This window comes from Vicugna pacos, chromosome 22 (assembly GCF_048564905.1).
Source record: "Vicugna pacos chromosome 22, VicPac4, whole genome shotgun sequence".
Lineage (NCBI taxonomy): Eukaryota > Metazoa > Chordata > Mammalia > Artiodactyla > Camelidae > Vicugna > Vicugna pacos.
In genome coordinates this window covers 4,414,253-4,431,298 of record NC_133008.1, presented here as the reverse complement: position 1 = coordinate 4,431,298, position 17,046 = coordinate 4,414,253, and the positions used below count along the sequence as shown (strand labels likewise).

Below are 17,046 nucleotides of genomic sequence, written 5' to 3'. Positions count from 1 at the left end.
CTGGCGGTGTTTCTGATGTCCTAAATTGGCATGGTAGCTGTCGGGCAGGAAGAGAGTGCCTGAGCCGAACAGGTGCTGGGCCTGGGAAGCAGGAGACACCGGCTCCAGCTCCAGCTCAACCAGCGCCTCGTTCTGCCTCTCGGGATTCAGCATCTCATCTATAAGCAAAGGGATGAGACTCTCAGGACAGGCTGACCAACAGAAATGAAATGAGAGCCATATAAAGAAAGTTTCCCAGTTCCCACGTTTAAAATGGTAAATAAAGTAACAAACCAACAAACAAAAAACAAATACTAGAAACTGATTTTAAGAACAGATCTTACTTAATCTACTGTATGTAAAATACTATCCTCTTGACATGTAATCAATACAGGAAGTAACGAGATAGTTTATATACTTTTACTAGACAATCCTCAGCGTCTGATGTGCATTTGAACTACAGCACATCTCAGCTCAGTCCAGCCTCTTCCCCAGTGCTCCTAGCATCAGTGGGTGTAGCTATTTTATTAGACAGCAACTCCAGGGGTCCCACCATGGTCCTGGAGTAAAAGCGGGAGTAAGTGTCCACACTAACCCTAAAAGGATCTCTCTGAAACAAAGGCGGATTCACTTTGAAATGTCTGTAAACCGGCGGGCTGCACCTCCCTCCCCTCTTGGCTACAAGACAGTCCTCTTCCTTGCTGATCCCTTTCTGGATGTAGGGAAGCAATCCGGCACACACCCAGGGTGGACTGGCCTCCAGGTAAACTTACCTGCTGTCTGTGTCCAGTCCCATGATGTCCTCCTTCTCAAACGGGATGCAATGGAGGGGGATCTTGTCCCCAGACTTCTTGGGGTCCCCATCCAGCCACTTGGACTTGAGCAAGATGAAGAGTGACTCAGTGAAGTCCTCGATCCTCTGCTTCACCACCCTGCAGGCCTCGTAGATTGAAGGACACATCGGTGCGCGGCTGCTCGGCTACCTCCCCATGCAGCACAAAGACAAAGAGCTGAGAGTCATTAAGCTTGGTGCCATACAGCTCCTCTGCACGTGGAGCTTCTCGAAGGCATTGGCAGAGAGACAGTCAGTAATGGTGACAATGCCCACGACCTTGCGGTGGGTCTGGAAGACGCTCCACCCATTCCTGGGCAAATAGTGGTGCCTGTAGTGGATACAGAGTGTCCACTGGGAGCCGCATGGGCTGATATGGCTCACCAAGGTGAGCAGCTCATAGATGCAAAAGAAATTCTCCTCTGAGATGATCCCCACGGGTTGGACCACAATGGGAAGAGTCTGGTGGTCCTCAGCACACTGCACGTAGTCACGGATGCTCATGTTGCAGGCCCTGCTGAGAGGGGAGAGAAGATCGAGGTACATAATATGCTCTGTGCTGCGGGCCCATCTGGGTTGTGGCGACCTGGTGTGTACCAGCCAGAAGGCAAGGGAAGCCAAAGCAAATCCAGGGGTATAGTTTGTCCTCAGAGTCTGCCCATGGCTACTGTAGCTCAGATCACATTACAAAGCTTTTGGTCTCGGCTTCCTGCCCCTGCAGAGAAGGGTCATTTCTTATTTTCTTCTTCCAAGCACCTAGCAAGGCCCTGATGCAAAGTCACTGCTCAAAAATGCTGAATAAAGAAATGAACAAAGAAAATACTTTCCCCAACCTCCTTCAGCAGAATATAAAGAAAAGGACCACAGTAGGATGAAAAGATCTGGATTTCTATCCAATTTATTTGAACCCCTAAGCTTCATAATAATGGATAAGAAAACTTGCCTTGGGGAGGAGGGTACAGTTCAGTGGTAGAGCACGCGCTTAGCATGTACGAGGTCCTGGGTTCAAATCCAGTAACTCATTTTAAAGTATGAAACAAATAAATACACCTAATTACCGTCCCAAAAAAAATTTTTTTAATTCAAAAGTCAAAAAACACCTTACATTTGACACAACATTGTAAACATGACTCTACTTCAATTAAAAAAAAAATCCTTGCCTTACAAGAATATATCTGGATTATGGAAGTTTGCAAATGTAAAACGCCTAGGGTACCACCTGCATAAAAAGAGGTGACTGTACAAATTTACTATTCCTCATTTATGAGCTATACTTCCTTTGGGGGGGTTATAACCTCTCAGAGCTAATTTTCTCAGATTAAAAAAAATAAACATTACCTGATTCTCAGTACTGCTGAAGAATCAGATAAACCTATGAAAGCATCTGACCCACAGAGTTTACTCAATAAATGTTTGTTGAATGAATGAAAAAACAAGCAAAGTGAATGCTGCTCCCTGCCACAGACTATCATAATGGTACTGCCTGGAAATCCCAAGTCAACGTTCACCAGACTCTGCACTAACCATGTGGGTGACCTGGGCAGGCCTGTGTGCTTCTCTAAGCCCCAGTTTAATCGTGAATAGAAATGAAGGCAATAACACAAACCTCAAATTGTTAGTGAGTCAGTAATGAATTGTACCCCAACATTGCAAGATGGAACCATTAAGGAAAACTGGGCAAAGGGTTCATATGCCCTCTCCATATAATCTCTTACTACAACATGGGAATCTACATTACATCTCAAAATAAAAAGCCTAATTTTTTAAAGTGGTTATTGAGGTTACGTGAGCTCACTGTCTCAAATAAGGAACACACAGTACAAATAGGACAATGCCCAGCCCATGAGATACACTCAGTTAACATTCCCACCGAACCCACTGGTACCTCCAACTTCAGAGCAAGAGGATGGGTCCTCGTGGCAACAGGCCACAGCACCTGAAGCTAACAAAGCTAATGGTGCCCACTTCAAAGGGCCCCGTCACCAACCTTGTTTTAATTTTCTATTTGTAATTTTTTTCTATTTATTAAATAGAAATTCCCAATTGCATAGCCTTCACCTGACCAGACATCATGATGGCAGCCCGTCAAGACCTGACCACAGAGATTATGATGGCAGCCCTTCTTGTTGAAACAATAAAATGAAAAGCCATTTCCAGAAGACCTCTGTGTAAATCTACTAGGGAACTTCATCCTGGACTGAGAGGAAGAGGACTGGGGAGGAGGGGGTAATCTGGGGCACAGACAACTATGGGTCACCTGTCCCACGATGGACTTTAGACTCACCCTCACCCTCCAGGAACTTCAAAATACACACAGACAGAGTACTATGGACAAGATTTTTTTTTAAACAAATCCCTGAATTCCTAGCAGGTCTTGTTTCTACCGAGACACAAATGTCTTATATGTATAATGTTTCACAAAAGCCTTAAAATATTATCACCCCAACTTGACACATCAAGAAACCGAGGTAGAGAAGTTTATCACATTCTACAAAATTAGAGAGAGGACACGTCAGACGCCGTATTTAAATCCAGGCCCCTGCTCCAGTGCTCACACTAGAAAGTGTGACTTACTGCCCCTTTCCTGCCCTCTCCCTGCAATAAATCTCTGAAGAGTCTTTTCTGTGTCATCTGGAATCACAATCACATCAATTTTCCACAAAGGGCTATGTCACTCCTTGGAGGACTTATCAAAATCTTAAGTGTTGGGTTGAGAGGAGAGATTTGCATTCTCTGTTTCTCAAAGGAAACATGGCTTTAAAAGAAACTGAAAAGCACTTATCTAGTCTAAGCCCTCTCATTGTGCAGAGAAAGAAACGGAGGCTCAGAAGAGATGAGGAAAGGGCCTTATTAACAAATATTGCCTCAGCACAGCACCAAGCCAGCCCTGGGCACTTGTGGGGGAGGATCTGAAAGGCCCAGGAGAATGAGTGTTAGAAAACAGAAAGAGAAGAAGCATACAAGTCCCCGTCTCTACACCACCATACCATGAAGTTCCACCAAATTACCCAGTATGGGTGCAGCCAATATTAAGGTGGGCTAAACAGGTTATAGAAACCTGGAATTCTCAACCATAGTGGAAATTCCAACATTTACTGTGCTTTTTTCCCAATTCAAGCATCAATTCAGTGGGCACTCTGTACCAGGGACTACACGAGGCCTGGAGTTCTCCCAAATACAGATCTCTATTACCACGTGTGCAAACCACATAAAGGCCACCAGAAGAAAAGCACCCACAATAAGATGGAATTACTGAAACTGAAAGCAGCCAAAGAGCATATATTACTAGGAAAAACGGTGCTCCTAGAAATGGACTCATGGTCATAGAAAGCAAACTGTGGTTAGCAGGCAGGAAAGGGGGGATTAACAGATACAAATTAGTTAATATAAAATAAATGACAAGGACCTGCTATATAACACAGGGAACTATATTAAATTTCTTGTAATGAGTTGTGCTAAAAACAATCTAAAACATATTTATATACATATGCATATGTTTATAACTGAATCTCTGCTGTACACCTGAAACTAACATTGTAAATTGACTACACTTAAATAAAAATTAATTTTACAACATAAGTAAAAATAAAAGCAACGCCATTAAGAAAAAATAAAAGAACTCTCTAATCCCCTAAGCTGTAGGTGGTGAATTCTGGTTGCAAGTACTAAGTCCATTGGATCACTCCAGCACTGGCTGTCACTCTTTCTGAACATCAGAGAGTCACTTGATTCACTGAGGTTACTTTTCTCTTCTGTGAAAGGCTACAGTTGCAACTAACGATGTATAGAATCTCATCAATCACAAGCCCAACAAGTAGTGAGGACTTCCATGGGCCAGGCTCTGGACAGATGAAAAGATAGGGTCACAGATATATTCATGAGTAGAAGAAGTTTATGCCATAAAGACATTAATTCTTCCTGTATTGATAGACAGATTCAATGCAATTCTGATTAGAATTCCTACCAGATTTTTCTTGGAATGTAACAAGTTAATTTATGGTCAGGAATAGCCAAGAAATTTCTTTAGAACCACCACTGGGGAGGGGTGGATAGGTCATTCAATTCCACTGCTCTTTCTGAAGTGATGAAAACGTTCTGGAATAATAATGGTTGCACAACTGTGAATATGCTAAAAGCTGCTGAATTGTACCATTTAAATGGATGGACTTCATGGTGTGTGAACTATATCACAATAACGCTGTTATATGAAAAAACATTTCTCGACAATTATTTTTCTGTTTATACCACTAGTCTTTCCCACAATTTAAGAAAAACAAAAAACCAAAACTAACCAAACTGTGCCAGGAGCTCTTTAGGAATCCAATGTCCCTGGGTCTCCAAGGCCTCTGGTGGTGCTGTTCCTGTTAACACACACTAGCTGGGCTTGACTAGTTAGGGATTGTAACTATCTTTTTAAAATCGATGGTCACACGTTTCACACTGGGAGAGGGAAGGAAGGAGGATGTCACAGACTCATGCCTTCGGCTCATTTTTAACTGAACCAAGCCCTGCTTTCAACACTGTAATCCCTCTCACTATAAAAACACGTGACATCAACAAGCACCACCATCATAACACCTGAAAGTGTTCAAGGTACTTACGTGTGGCAGAAATACTAAGGGAGGAGACAGAAGCTCCCTCAGCACTGGCACTCCCTTTTCCCGACTCCACCAGGAGAAGCTGGGCGTTATAGCCTGAGGCTCTCAGCCCAGGGAGCAATGCCCAAGCCACTGAGCTGGTCCTCAGGGAGCGGGAAATGGAGAGCAGGGCAGCCCCGGGGTCGCGGGGCAGGGAAAGCGGGGGGTGGTGGGACGCGGGCTGCATCCCCGCTCGGAGGCCAGCCCCAGCCCCAGCCGCCAGGCCCGTCCGGGTCCGCAGACCCCGCCCGCCTGGGACACAGCCCGCCCAGGGGCGGGGACGGGCCGGCGGCCGAGGAGAGGCAGCCCTGGAGGAGAGGACTCGCGGACGGGAGAGGGGGAGGGGACGCCAGCAGCGAACTGAGGGCAGCCCGGCTGGGTGAGAGGCGGCAGGGTCACACCTGGCCCTGGACAGCTGTGGCCGGGGCGCCGGGGCAGGTGGCGCCCTGGGGGCCTGGTCCGAGCAATTCAGCTGAACAGACGCTGACTGGCGCCCTGGGGGGCTGCGACAGGCGGACCGCCCTCCCGCAGCCTCCTGACCCCTTTCCCGGGAGCCCCCCTCCTTGCACTTCCACAGCCAGAGGCCCCGGCCCCAGGCAGGAGCCAAAGGCCTACCGGGCAACAGAGCCAAGAAGCCTTTGGGCCGATCCCAGGCTCGGAGATAGAGCTTCCAACGGGCGGACCAGCTGGCACTGACTGCACATGCGCAGGAGGGCCAGCGATCCTCTCTGGGTCCTGGGAGAGAAGGTGGGACAGCGAGGGAGGGAGAAGATGGGAGCGGGTGGAGAGGAGGGGAAATGTGGAGGGAGACAGATGGACAGGAGGAGCAGAGAGATGGGAGGGATCTGGAGAGGGGAGGGTCGTAGCGGAGTTGGAGAGAAAAAGCTTTACCTCTGGGGCACCCCGAAGGAGGCAGCAGACCTGCCTCTGTACCCTTCTGTAACCCTTCAAGGCCCGCAGCTCAAGTTTTGCCTCCCTGATCCAGCCCTCCATCCGATGCTTCTGCAGAAACCCTACGGGGATCACACCCATTGCCCCCACACGAAGCTGGGTTTTCTGTTGCTCTGGGAACAAAGCACCCGCAGGTGTTGTCACTCAGAACTACCTTGGGAAGAGTACATATTCCCCTTTTACACGCTGGGAAACAGGCAGGCAGGATCTCTGCCTTAGCTCCACTGTCCCAGGTTTTGGGCTGGCGGGGAGCGGGAGGTACAAGATCAGAGCCCCAGACAGAGCAGACTGCCTGAGTGTTGGTGCAGAGTCCCCATCCCTCCTGGGTAAACCACACCCCACCCTAGTGGAAACATCAAGGGCTCACAGTAGTTCCCTGGGTGTGGGAGAGCTGTCCTCATGTGAAGGAAAAGTCCAGCTGGGCTAACAAGCTAAGTCACAAATTTAAGTGTGATAAGTGTCGGTTTACTGATCTAAATTCTGCTCGGCTATCTCGTAAATCTGAAGTTTAGTGTCAGTTTATTGGGCTAACAACCTAACTCGTAAATCCAAGCTCAACAAGTGTCAGGAACGTGATCTATTACAAATAGATAAGCTCCAGTGTACTGATTCCTTGCTTTTTGTTCTTTGAGCCTTATTCGCTAATCCCCCCTTACTTATAATTAAGCCTTTAAAACCTCATGTGCATGTCTTGGAGGTGCTCAGAACTTCGGAGCAGAAGCCCCTCTGAGCCCGCCGGCATAATAATTCTGAGTACTCCAACACTCCTATTGGTGCTTGTTTCTTGGCTGGCCTGTTTCCATAACACTCAGCTCCAGTGCCCAGCTTTCTAGGTAGATAGGAGTGTTACCAATTCCAAATTCATTCTCCTCAGTGCAGGACAGGCCAATAAGTTGGGAGACCAGATGTTGGGGCATGGAATAACAAGTTTCTGTAGACCTAGATGGCAAACTAATGTCCTGGAAAACCATCTCCCGAAGTCACAGTTCAGGCTTCTTTCCTACGTGCTTGGTTGTTGCAAACTTCTTAGTGTAGGAATTCCTTCTTGTTAGAATCCTTTGTTTTTGCAGCTATCTGCCTGGGTCAGATCCCTGTAAACCTCCAACAAAACAAACGTTATTTTCTATTCTGCAGTTTTTTATCTTTTAATGAATGAAAAAGTGTTATATATACTTAAACGTCAGAGCCTTCAGAATAGGCTCTCCTGTAAATTTCATGCTCTAGGCAACATTGTTTTACAAGCAAGATGAAGCCTAGGAGACAGAGCATAGGGTTAAAGTCAAAGGAACAGATCTAATATGGAGTCAGATTTGTTCTGTTCTATTACCTGGGCAGAAGCCACTTGAGGATTTAAATCCCTTTAAGTTAAAAATAACTAAAACTTTAAAGGAATTTACATACATAGGTGGGAATGTGCAAAGCATATCTGGAAAAGCACCCAAAGGATAGTAAACAGTGGCGTTTCCAGAGACAGCTGAAAGAACAGAGGATGAGGGAAAACTTCTTTCACTTGTGTATTTTTGTGCTCTGAGTTATTTTTAACCATTTGCTTGTATTTCTTTTTCAGTTAAAAAAAAAGTGTAATGGAGCAAAGGAGTTACTACCTTAGCAAATACAAGAGCCATGGAATCACTGAGTCATCAGTTTTGATTTAAGTCAGAAAGCAATTATTGACTCTCTCCAATGTGCTCAGTCCTGTTTTAAGACTTCTTTTATTATTATTATTATTACTATTATTATTACTATTACTATTATTACTATTATTTTATGAAATAATAACATGGTATACCTCACCCCTACCCATGGCTAGTGGAAAACCAACTGAGTTTTTATTGAGTTGTTTTCCAAGGAGTAGAGATGAGGTATAAACAGAACACATCTTCAAGGCAAAACAGGCAGAGTGCTTTTCCAGCAGGCCAGAGAGCTATGAAGGGTTTTCAACAGAGGCGCCCAGAACCTGAGAGAGAAAGCCTCCAGGACACTACAAAAAGCTGCCCAAACTGCCTTCTCCATGGCACTACTGAAATAGGAAAGAACAAATCTGATTCCATATTTGATCTGTTCCTTTGACTTTAACAAGCCAAGTTAATATGCTCCGGTCTTTTCATGGGTTATGATGTCATAGAGGAGATGGACAGGTCAACAAGGAACCACTCTGCCGTGATCACAGAGCCGGAGAAAGGGATGGGCAGCAAAATGTATGATGCAGCCTCAACTGTGCCCGTGCTTCTAGGCAGGTATCCAAAGTCACCTTGACAAGGTGTCAAACACTTATGCCCACGTCCTCATCAACAGACATGTATTAAAGAGAAATGGAAACATATAAAAGGCCAATACCCTTGCTGGGTACACCATCCAAAGAGCAAAGTCACAGTTTGACAACTGGCCATCTCGGTTCCCTGAGATTCATTCTTGGAGAACCTTAAAAACCACTCCTCTGTCCTCAAGAAGTGCTGCATATTTGTCCTATCTTTGGCTCAGGGATGGAGCACGTTCAAGTGCACTTTAATGTCTGCACAGATTTGACTGTCTTTCTCCAGGTTCATTTGTCCATTCCAAAGAGGCCTGAGCTAAGTCCTTCCTCCGTAAAATCTATTCCCTCCAGTGACAGCTCATTGAGCCTGCAATTAAAAGCCAAGTGAACAAAACTGTCCTCAGCTAAAAAGTTCACCCACCCTTCACTGCTTTCTTAAACACCTCTCCTGGCTAATTGCAACAGACTAACAACTCCCTCCACCAAGCTACCCAACTATGTAATTTTGTCTCCCCAAAGAGAAAGTAAGGTCCATAAAAGAGGAGACAACTACATAGTCACCTCTGAAGTCTTAGCATATAGTAATGTGAATAAATAGAACTATGATTATTGCTACTTTCCTTTAAAACTTTCTGGTTATTTGAATGAGACCTTGGAAGAGAGGTGTTTGCTGTCCAGTATCTTGATCCACAAGACTCTGGAGGCATTTTTCGGAATGGCTGTTCACTGATTCATTCAAAACACAACTTATCAATCAAGGAGTAGCTGTGGTTTTCTGCCAGGAGTTTGTGGTCACTCTCATGCCAGAACAGTTTTAAACTATATCCTTACTTTGGATTTGTTATTTTTCCCCTCTTCCAACAAAAATGACTTTCGTTACTTTCTTGCCTTGAGGAATTTTTTTCCTATTTCAACCTTTAGTAAACCAAGATACTCGGGATGGGCTTGGCCCATAATATGATAACCCATCTACCTCCTTGTGTGAGAGGCCTGGGGCTCAACTCCTGCCCTCCTGCCAAGGCAACTGAAAATCAGTTCAGGAGCCAACCAGCACCCCAGGGTTTCTAAGGCTCGTGTATCTTCCAGAATCCCTGCTTTCTCGTTTGTCTTGGCTTCTGAGAATTTCCCCTCACTTTCTTGACAATTAGTTGTGCAGCTTGAAAGATGAGGAAGGAAGGTTTTATTTCTTAATCAGCATTTTAAGGAACTTGTGTAATGAAGGTTTTCACGAGTTTCTAGAACCCTCCATTACCGAGACAGAAAACACACTAGACATTTTTGAAATTTAGCTCTCATGTGCATTTTTTCTTTGCTTTTGTTTTCTTAGCTGTTAAGAGAATTTTTAAATTAAAAAAAAAATAAGGCCCCAAATAGGATAGAACATTGAAGGGGCAAACAAAATTAAAGGGCAAAGACAGAAAAATGATAACTACTCTACAAAGTTAATACAATACATACACTATCAGATCAGCAATTCTCAGTAAGAGCTAATTGAAACATGACCATGAGGAAAAATTTCTCTCCTGTCAGGACATGGCCAACAGAAAATACAATTAAACCAACAAACTAATATCCTAAGTCTGGCGAGGTACAGAAAGCTACCAGCTAAATGTGCCTTCTTCTGGAAAAGAGGGAGACTCACCAGCTCATTTCTCTGGAGCCTGAGCCCACGGGAGGACGGTGAAGTGAGCTCTGTAAGTACCCAATTAGCCAAGTGAGTGATGAATAAATAGAAGTGAGCTTTGTTGACAGAGATGATACTACTGTTCATTTGTCCTGTAAAGTATGACTTCACATTCAGTGATCAATACTTCGGCGTCCTCAGGGGTTGAGATTATAGGAAAATGCACAGCCTGGGCCCAGACATCCTCTTTCAGCTTGTGACACTGCACTTAGATGTCTCAAGGGCCCCTCCAACTCCACCTGCAAAGAGCTGACTTCACGGTGCTCCTCCCATTGCCGTCTTGCCCAGGGCACATGGTCGGGTGGTAAGGTCTCCCTGCCTCTCCGAACTCAGGCACATCACTCACAGATGTGAATGGACCCCTCCTTCAGGGCCCAGATATCCTCAGTCACCGAGTCCCACCACCCTCAACTGACCTACCAGATACTCACTGGCACTCACTCAGCACGGACTCTGTGCTGAAGACCATGCTGCACACTGTGAACACGTTATTTCACTGGATCTCCACAACAGTCCTGGGAATTAGGTACATCACTGCTTCAATTGATAAGATAAATTGTTTCACTTCCTTGAGTGCATTATCCAAAGTGACACGGCTACTGAGCCACAAGCCTGGGACTGAAAACCACTTGAAAATTGAACACTGCTTCACCTCGCAGCCACCCTACTCTGACTCATCACGTCACCTCCTGCCAAGCCTTCTAAATGTTTCCAAGCACACTACAAGACAAAAGTGAACTACGAGAGCACCCCACTCCCCTACTTAAAATCTGTCAATGACGGTCCACTGCCCATAGGAGAAAGCCCCACCGGGCCTGAGCACAACCCAACGGCCCGGCATCCACGTTCCCTGCGCGGCCACGCTGCCTCACCCACCATGCAGCTCTACACGTGCCGTGTCCAGGACAGGGATGCTAACTCCACACAACCCAGGGCTTGTCTCACACGAACAATGATCACCTTCTTCAGTGGTCATCTTCTTCATTGCTGACTCTCAGAAAAATGTTTTCTCAGGATGAATCAAAATCTTTTTCCTTACAACTTCCCATCATTGATAATGAGCTCCCCACAAAAGAGAGAAGGCCTAATTCTTAGTCTCCTTTTCTGTAAAGTGAGAATAACAAGGAAATATGTGAGGTTTTAAGAGAAATAATATTCATGTGAGGCTGAGGGACAATTCCATTATACAGTAAGCACTCAATATGTGCTTACTTAATATTAGTAAGAATATATTGCATTCCAGCTACCTTCAATCAATGTTTTATGACTTTGTCCAACCGACTGCTGACAAACTGTTGGACGAACCCCTTTGAGCAGATCAGCACAAGCGTACTGGGAGAGGTAAGCGCTGACTCCAGTTACAGCTGCAGCCACCCAGCACTGCGGGGCGTGGGCAGTTTGCTCAAACTCTTACATGTTGCTTGAGCATTTAGTTGTCATTATTGAATAAAGACAGGTGTTCTTTTGTCAAACTCCTGAAACATAAATCTTCAGAGATTGATGCAAATTAACTTTCATGTACAACACTCTCACTAGAAATTATTTGAAAATTATAGTCTTAGCTCCTCTGCACATCAAAAGGGCATGTTCTTAATGTATCTGACTAAATACACCTTAAAGGGTTGTTTAAAAGAAATTAAGAAGAAGCCATCCTGAATAAGCTCTCATTATCATCTGTACAAAGCCCCACCCAAGGGTCTCATTTCTCACTTCCACATAGGTGTTCAGGTAGCTTAACTTGGGTCTTGGTTTCTTATAACACGGTGCGGGGAATAGTTGTGGATAGATTTATGTAGCAAGTATATACTTAGGGTATTTGCTGTGAAGGAATTCTAGAAATAAGAAAATTGATATATTGTCTCACCCATAAGAAACTCAGCCTTTCCATTTACAACAGCATTAAAAATAAAATGAGGGATACATTTAACAAAAATTTACAAGATTTGTACATTGAACATTTGAAGTATCACCAAAATAAATTTTAAAAGATCTACATATATGGAAGACATCCCATTTTCATGGAATGATAGACAATATTATTAAAAATGTTAAGACTCCTCAAAGTGATCTACATATTCAGTGGAATCTCTATCAAAATTCCAGCTGACTTCTTGCAAAAATTGAAAAACTGATCCCAAAATTCATATGGAAGTGCAAGGGGCCCATGACAGCCAAAACAACCTTGAAAAAGAAGAGTAAAGTTGGAGGACTCACTTTAAAGGGTACTAAAATGCTATAGTACTAAGTCAGTATGGTACTGGCATAAGTTAGGTTAAATAAATCTGTGAGACACAATAAAAACCCAGGGGGAAAAAAATTTACATTTACAGACTGTTTTCCACAAGGGGGCCAAAAAACCTCCACTGAAAGAATAGTCTATACAACAAATGGTGCAGGGACACCTGGGTATCTGCAGACAAAAGAATCAATCTAGAATCTGAACACCCATATTTTATATAACAAAGAAAAATTAATTCAAAATTAATCACAGACAGAAATATAAAAATTAAACCTATAAACTTTCTAAAAGAAGATAGTATAAATATTTGTGGTCCTATGATAGGCTTTGGTTTCCTAGATACAATACCAAGAGCACAAGTGATAGAAGAAAAAGGCAGATAAACTGGACTTCATCAAACTTAAAACCTTTTTCTTACAAAGGACATCATCAAGAAAGTGAAATTACAGGGGAAATGGGTATCTCAAGTGATAGAGTGCGTGCTTAGCAAGAAAAATAAAATAAATCAATACATCTAATTACCTCCCCTTAAAGAAATTGTTTTAATGTTTAAAAAAATATAGTGAAAGGACAATGTGTAGAATAGAAGAAAAATTTTGCAAAGCATGTAGCTAATAAGAGAGTAGTATCCAGGATATATAACGAATGCTTTCAACTGAACAATACAAGGAAATAGACCCAATTTTTAAATTTACCACGAATTTAAATAGATATACAATTGGCCAATAAGCATATGAAATGATGCTCAGCATCACTAGCGAAATCAAAATCAAAATGAGATCTCATTTTACACTCACTAGGATGGTTATAACCAAAACAAGGACAATAACAAGTGTCATTCAGGAGGCAGAGAAACCTCATTTGCGGCCAGTGGAAAGGGACAATGGTGCAGCTTCTTTACAGAAGTCTGGTATTTCCTCAAAAGCTTAGAGTTATATGACTCAGTAATTCAACTCCTACATATTGAGTCATCCCTCAATATCCTCGGGGGGTTGGATTCAGGAACCCCACACCCTGGATACTATAATCCAAGGATGTTCGAGTCCCTTTACAATCAGCCATCTGGATCCATGTAGTGGAAACTACAGGTATGGCGGGCCAACTGTACAGCCAACAGAATGAAAACATATTATCATAAAAAATTTCACATCAATATTCATAGCAATATCATTCAGAGTAGCCAAAAGTTACTAACAATAACCATCCATCTATGAACGGATAAACAAAATTACCAAGAATAGGCCCACAAAATTTTGGTCATTGAAACTTTGACAAAGGAGGTGAGAACATACAATGGAGTAAAGACAGCCTCTTCAGCAAATGGTGTAGGGAAAACTGAACAGCTGCATGTAAATCATTGAAGTTAGACTACTCCCTCACAGCATACAAAAATATGAATTCAAAATGTGTTAAAGACTTAAACATGTAGACAAGACACTATAAACCTCTTAGAAGCAACCATAGGCAAAACATCTGACATACATCTCAGCAATGTTTTCCTAGAGCAGTCTACTCAAGCAGTAGAAAAATAATCAAAAATATACAAGTGGGAACTAATAAAACTTACAAACATTTTCACAGCTAAGGAAACAGTAAGCAAAACAAAAAGACAACTAACCTATGGAATGGGAGAAAATATTTGCAATAAATGAAACTGATAGGGGCTTAATTCCCAGAATATGTAAACAGCTTGTACACTTAATAAGAAAGAAAAACAAACAATTCAATTCAAAAATGGGCAGAAGTCCTAAAGAAACATTTCTCCAAAGAAGACATACAAATGGCCAGTAGGCACATGAAAAAATGTTCAATATCATTATCAGAGAAATGCAAATCAAAACTGCAATCAAGTATCACCTCTAACCAGTCAGAATAGCCATCATTCAGAAGTTCACAGACAATAAATACTGGAGAGGCTGCGGAGAATTGGGAACACTCCTACACTGTGGTGGGAATGCAGTTTGGTGGAGCCATTGTCGAAAACTGTATAGATGTTCCTCTAAAGACAAAAAATTGACCTCCCATATGAACCAGCAATCTCACTCCTGGGCATATATCCAGAAGGAACCCTAATTCAAAAAGACACCTACACCCCAATGTTCACAGCAGCAATGTTTACAATAGCAAGACATGGAAACCACCTAAATGTCCGCTGACAGATGACTGGATAAAGAGGTTGTAGCATATTTGTCCAATAGACTACTATTCAGCCATAAAATAATAATAAAATAATGCCATTTGAAGCAACATCAATGGACCTGGAGAATGTCATTCTAAGTGAAATAAGCCAGAAAGAGAAAGGAAAGTACTATATTAGATCGCTCACATGTGGAATCTAAAAAAAAAAAAAAAAAAAAAAACAAAGACAAAAACAAAAAACAAAGAAACAAAAAGATAAACTTATTTACAGAACAGAAACAGACACAGAGTCATAGAAACCAAACTATGGTTACCAGAGGGGAGAGGGTGTGGGAAGGAATAAATTGGGAGTTCAAGATTTGCAGATACTGAGCATGTAAAGAATAAAGAGCAAGTTTATACTGTATAGCACAGGAGAATATACTTAATATCTTATAGTAACTTATGTTTAAATAGTGTATGAAAATGAATACAGGTATGTTCGTATTTAACTGAAGTGTTCTGCTGTACACAAGAAACTGACTAGACTTCGATGAAAATATTTTTAAATAGACCAAAAACGAAAAAAAGAAAAAGGATATTATCAAACAAAAAGAATAAAGTACTTATTCATGCTACAATATGGATGAACCTTGAAACTTTATGCTAAAATAAGCCAGACACAAAAAGCCAAATAGTGCTCTTTAAGGTGAACTGTATCTAACCCTTTACTGTACTACTCCTGTAAATTTTCCCGAGGTTTGAAATCTATCAATATCGAAACATAATGTATTATACATTAAAAACTTAAAACGCTTCCTCACAGGAGGGCTTTAATTATTAAATGCAGAAACGCATGTAAAGCTCTTGGAACAACACTTTGCACGTCCACACACAATCACTGCTGTCACTGCCACTCAGAGGGTGGTGCCAGCACTGATGAGGGCTGCCTCCACTCGCTTCCCTGCAGACAATAGTGAAGGCCTGAGCTCTGATAGGCAGGGTGAGCGTGAACCTGTGTCTGACCCAGCCACGTCCCAGACTCTGCGTTACCCAACTTTCTTTTACAAACTGCAACATGTAATGTAAACACGCTAGAGGGATGTATCTTACAAAACAGGGAATACAGACAATATTTTACAGTAACTATAAATGGAGCATCTATTGTACACCTGAAACTAATATCATATTTTAAACCAGCTATATCTTCATAAAAAATAAAAATAATTTTAAAATGTTATCACTTTAATATTGAAATTGGTTTTTAAGTAACTACTAAACAGCTTAGAATGTATAAAAGCATTTAAGTGTGCTGTTTGTTTACATATTTATTTAGTTTCAGCCTCCTGCTAAAAGAGAAATTAAACAATTTTTTTAAACACAGCTTAACAACCATAACAACAAAAAGGCAAAATTGAGAGTGAAGAGAAAATGGAGATTCAATACTTAAATGAAACCAGGGGGAGATAAAGTCATAAAAATGGATTCCACGAAGTCAGGGCATGTGTTAAAGGCCGACTAGAAATTCAGCTGTAAGATTCTTGGCAACTAAAGCAAAAAGAAAAAGATGATGGGGCGGGTGGTACAGCGTGTGCTTAGCGTGCACGGGGTCCTGGGTTTAAGCCCCAGGGCCTCCACTAACAGATAAATACATCTAATTACCTCCCCCCCTAAAAGAGCCCCAAAGAAAAGAAAAAGAGAATTTTCTCTCCCAAAAAACCCTGATATTAAATTTGGATTAAATACTTAAAGAAAGAAAAAAAGAAAAATAGAAAAGATAAGTGACACTGTGAAGGAAAACCCCAGCTGGGCTAACAAGCTAAGTCACAAATCTAAGTGTGATAAGTGTCGGTTTACTGATTTAAGTTTTGCTGGGCTACCTGGTAAACCTGAAGTTTAGTGTCAGTTTACTGGGCTAATATGCTTAATCGTAAATCCAAGTCAACAATTGTCAATAATGTGATTTGTTCCAAATTGATGAGTTTCAGTGTACTGATTCCTTGCTTTTTGCTGTTTGAGCCTTATTGGCTAATAGCTCCATACATGTAATTAACCCTATAAAACCTCATGTGCACGTCATGGAGGTGCTCAGAGCTTCGGAACAGAAGCCCCTCTGAGCCCTCCAGCGTAATAAATCTAAGTATTCCAAACCTCTGAGTGATTCTTATTTCTTGGCTAGCCTGTTGTTTCCATAACAACACAAGCGATAATGCCCGTGACATAAATCTGAGGTGGCTGCTGGCAGGTCCCCATGTATCACGTGGGAAAATCTGAAACATCCTTCTCACCACTCAGAGTCATCATAAGCCCACCCCACCCCTCCCGCTGTTAAATGCAGGAGCACAGGCAGGG

At 42.5% G+C, this 17,046-nt stretch overlaps 1 protein-coding gene across 1 annotated transcript in view; it reads right to left on the bottom strand.

Annotated features, from left to right (window-relative positions):
• Nucleotides 1-17,046, bottom strand: part of LOC140688385 (trafficking protein particle complex subunit 9-like) — a 488,572-nt gene that overhangs the window by 405,446 nt on the left and 66,080 nt on the right. The window contains exon 10 of the mRNA XM_072947071.1: nucleotides 753-1,328. The gene's annotated coding sequence lies outside the window, so the exon portion shown is untranslated. The remainder of the gene's footprint in view (nucleotides 1-752; nucleotides 1,329-17,046) is intronic.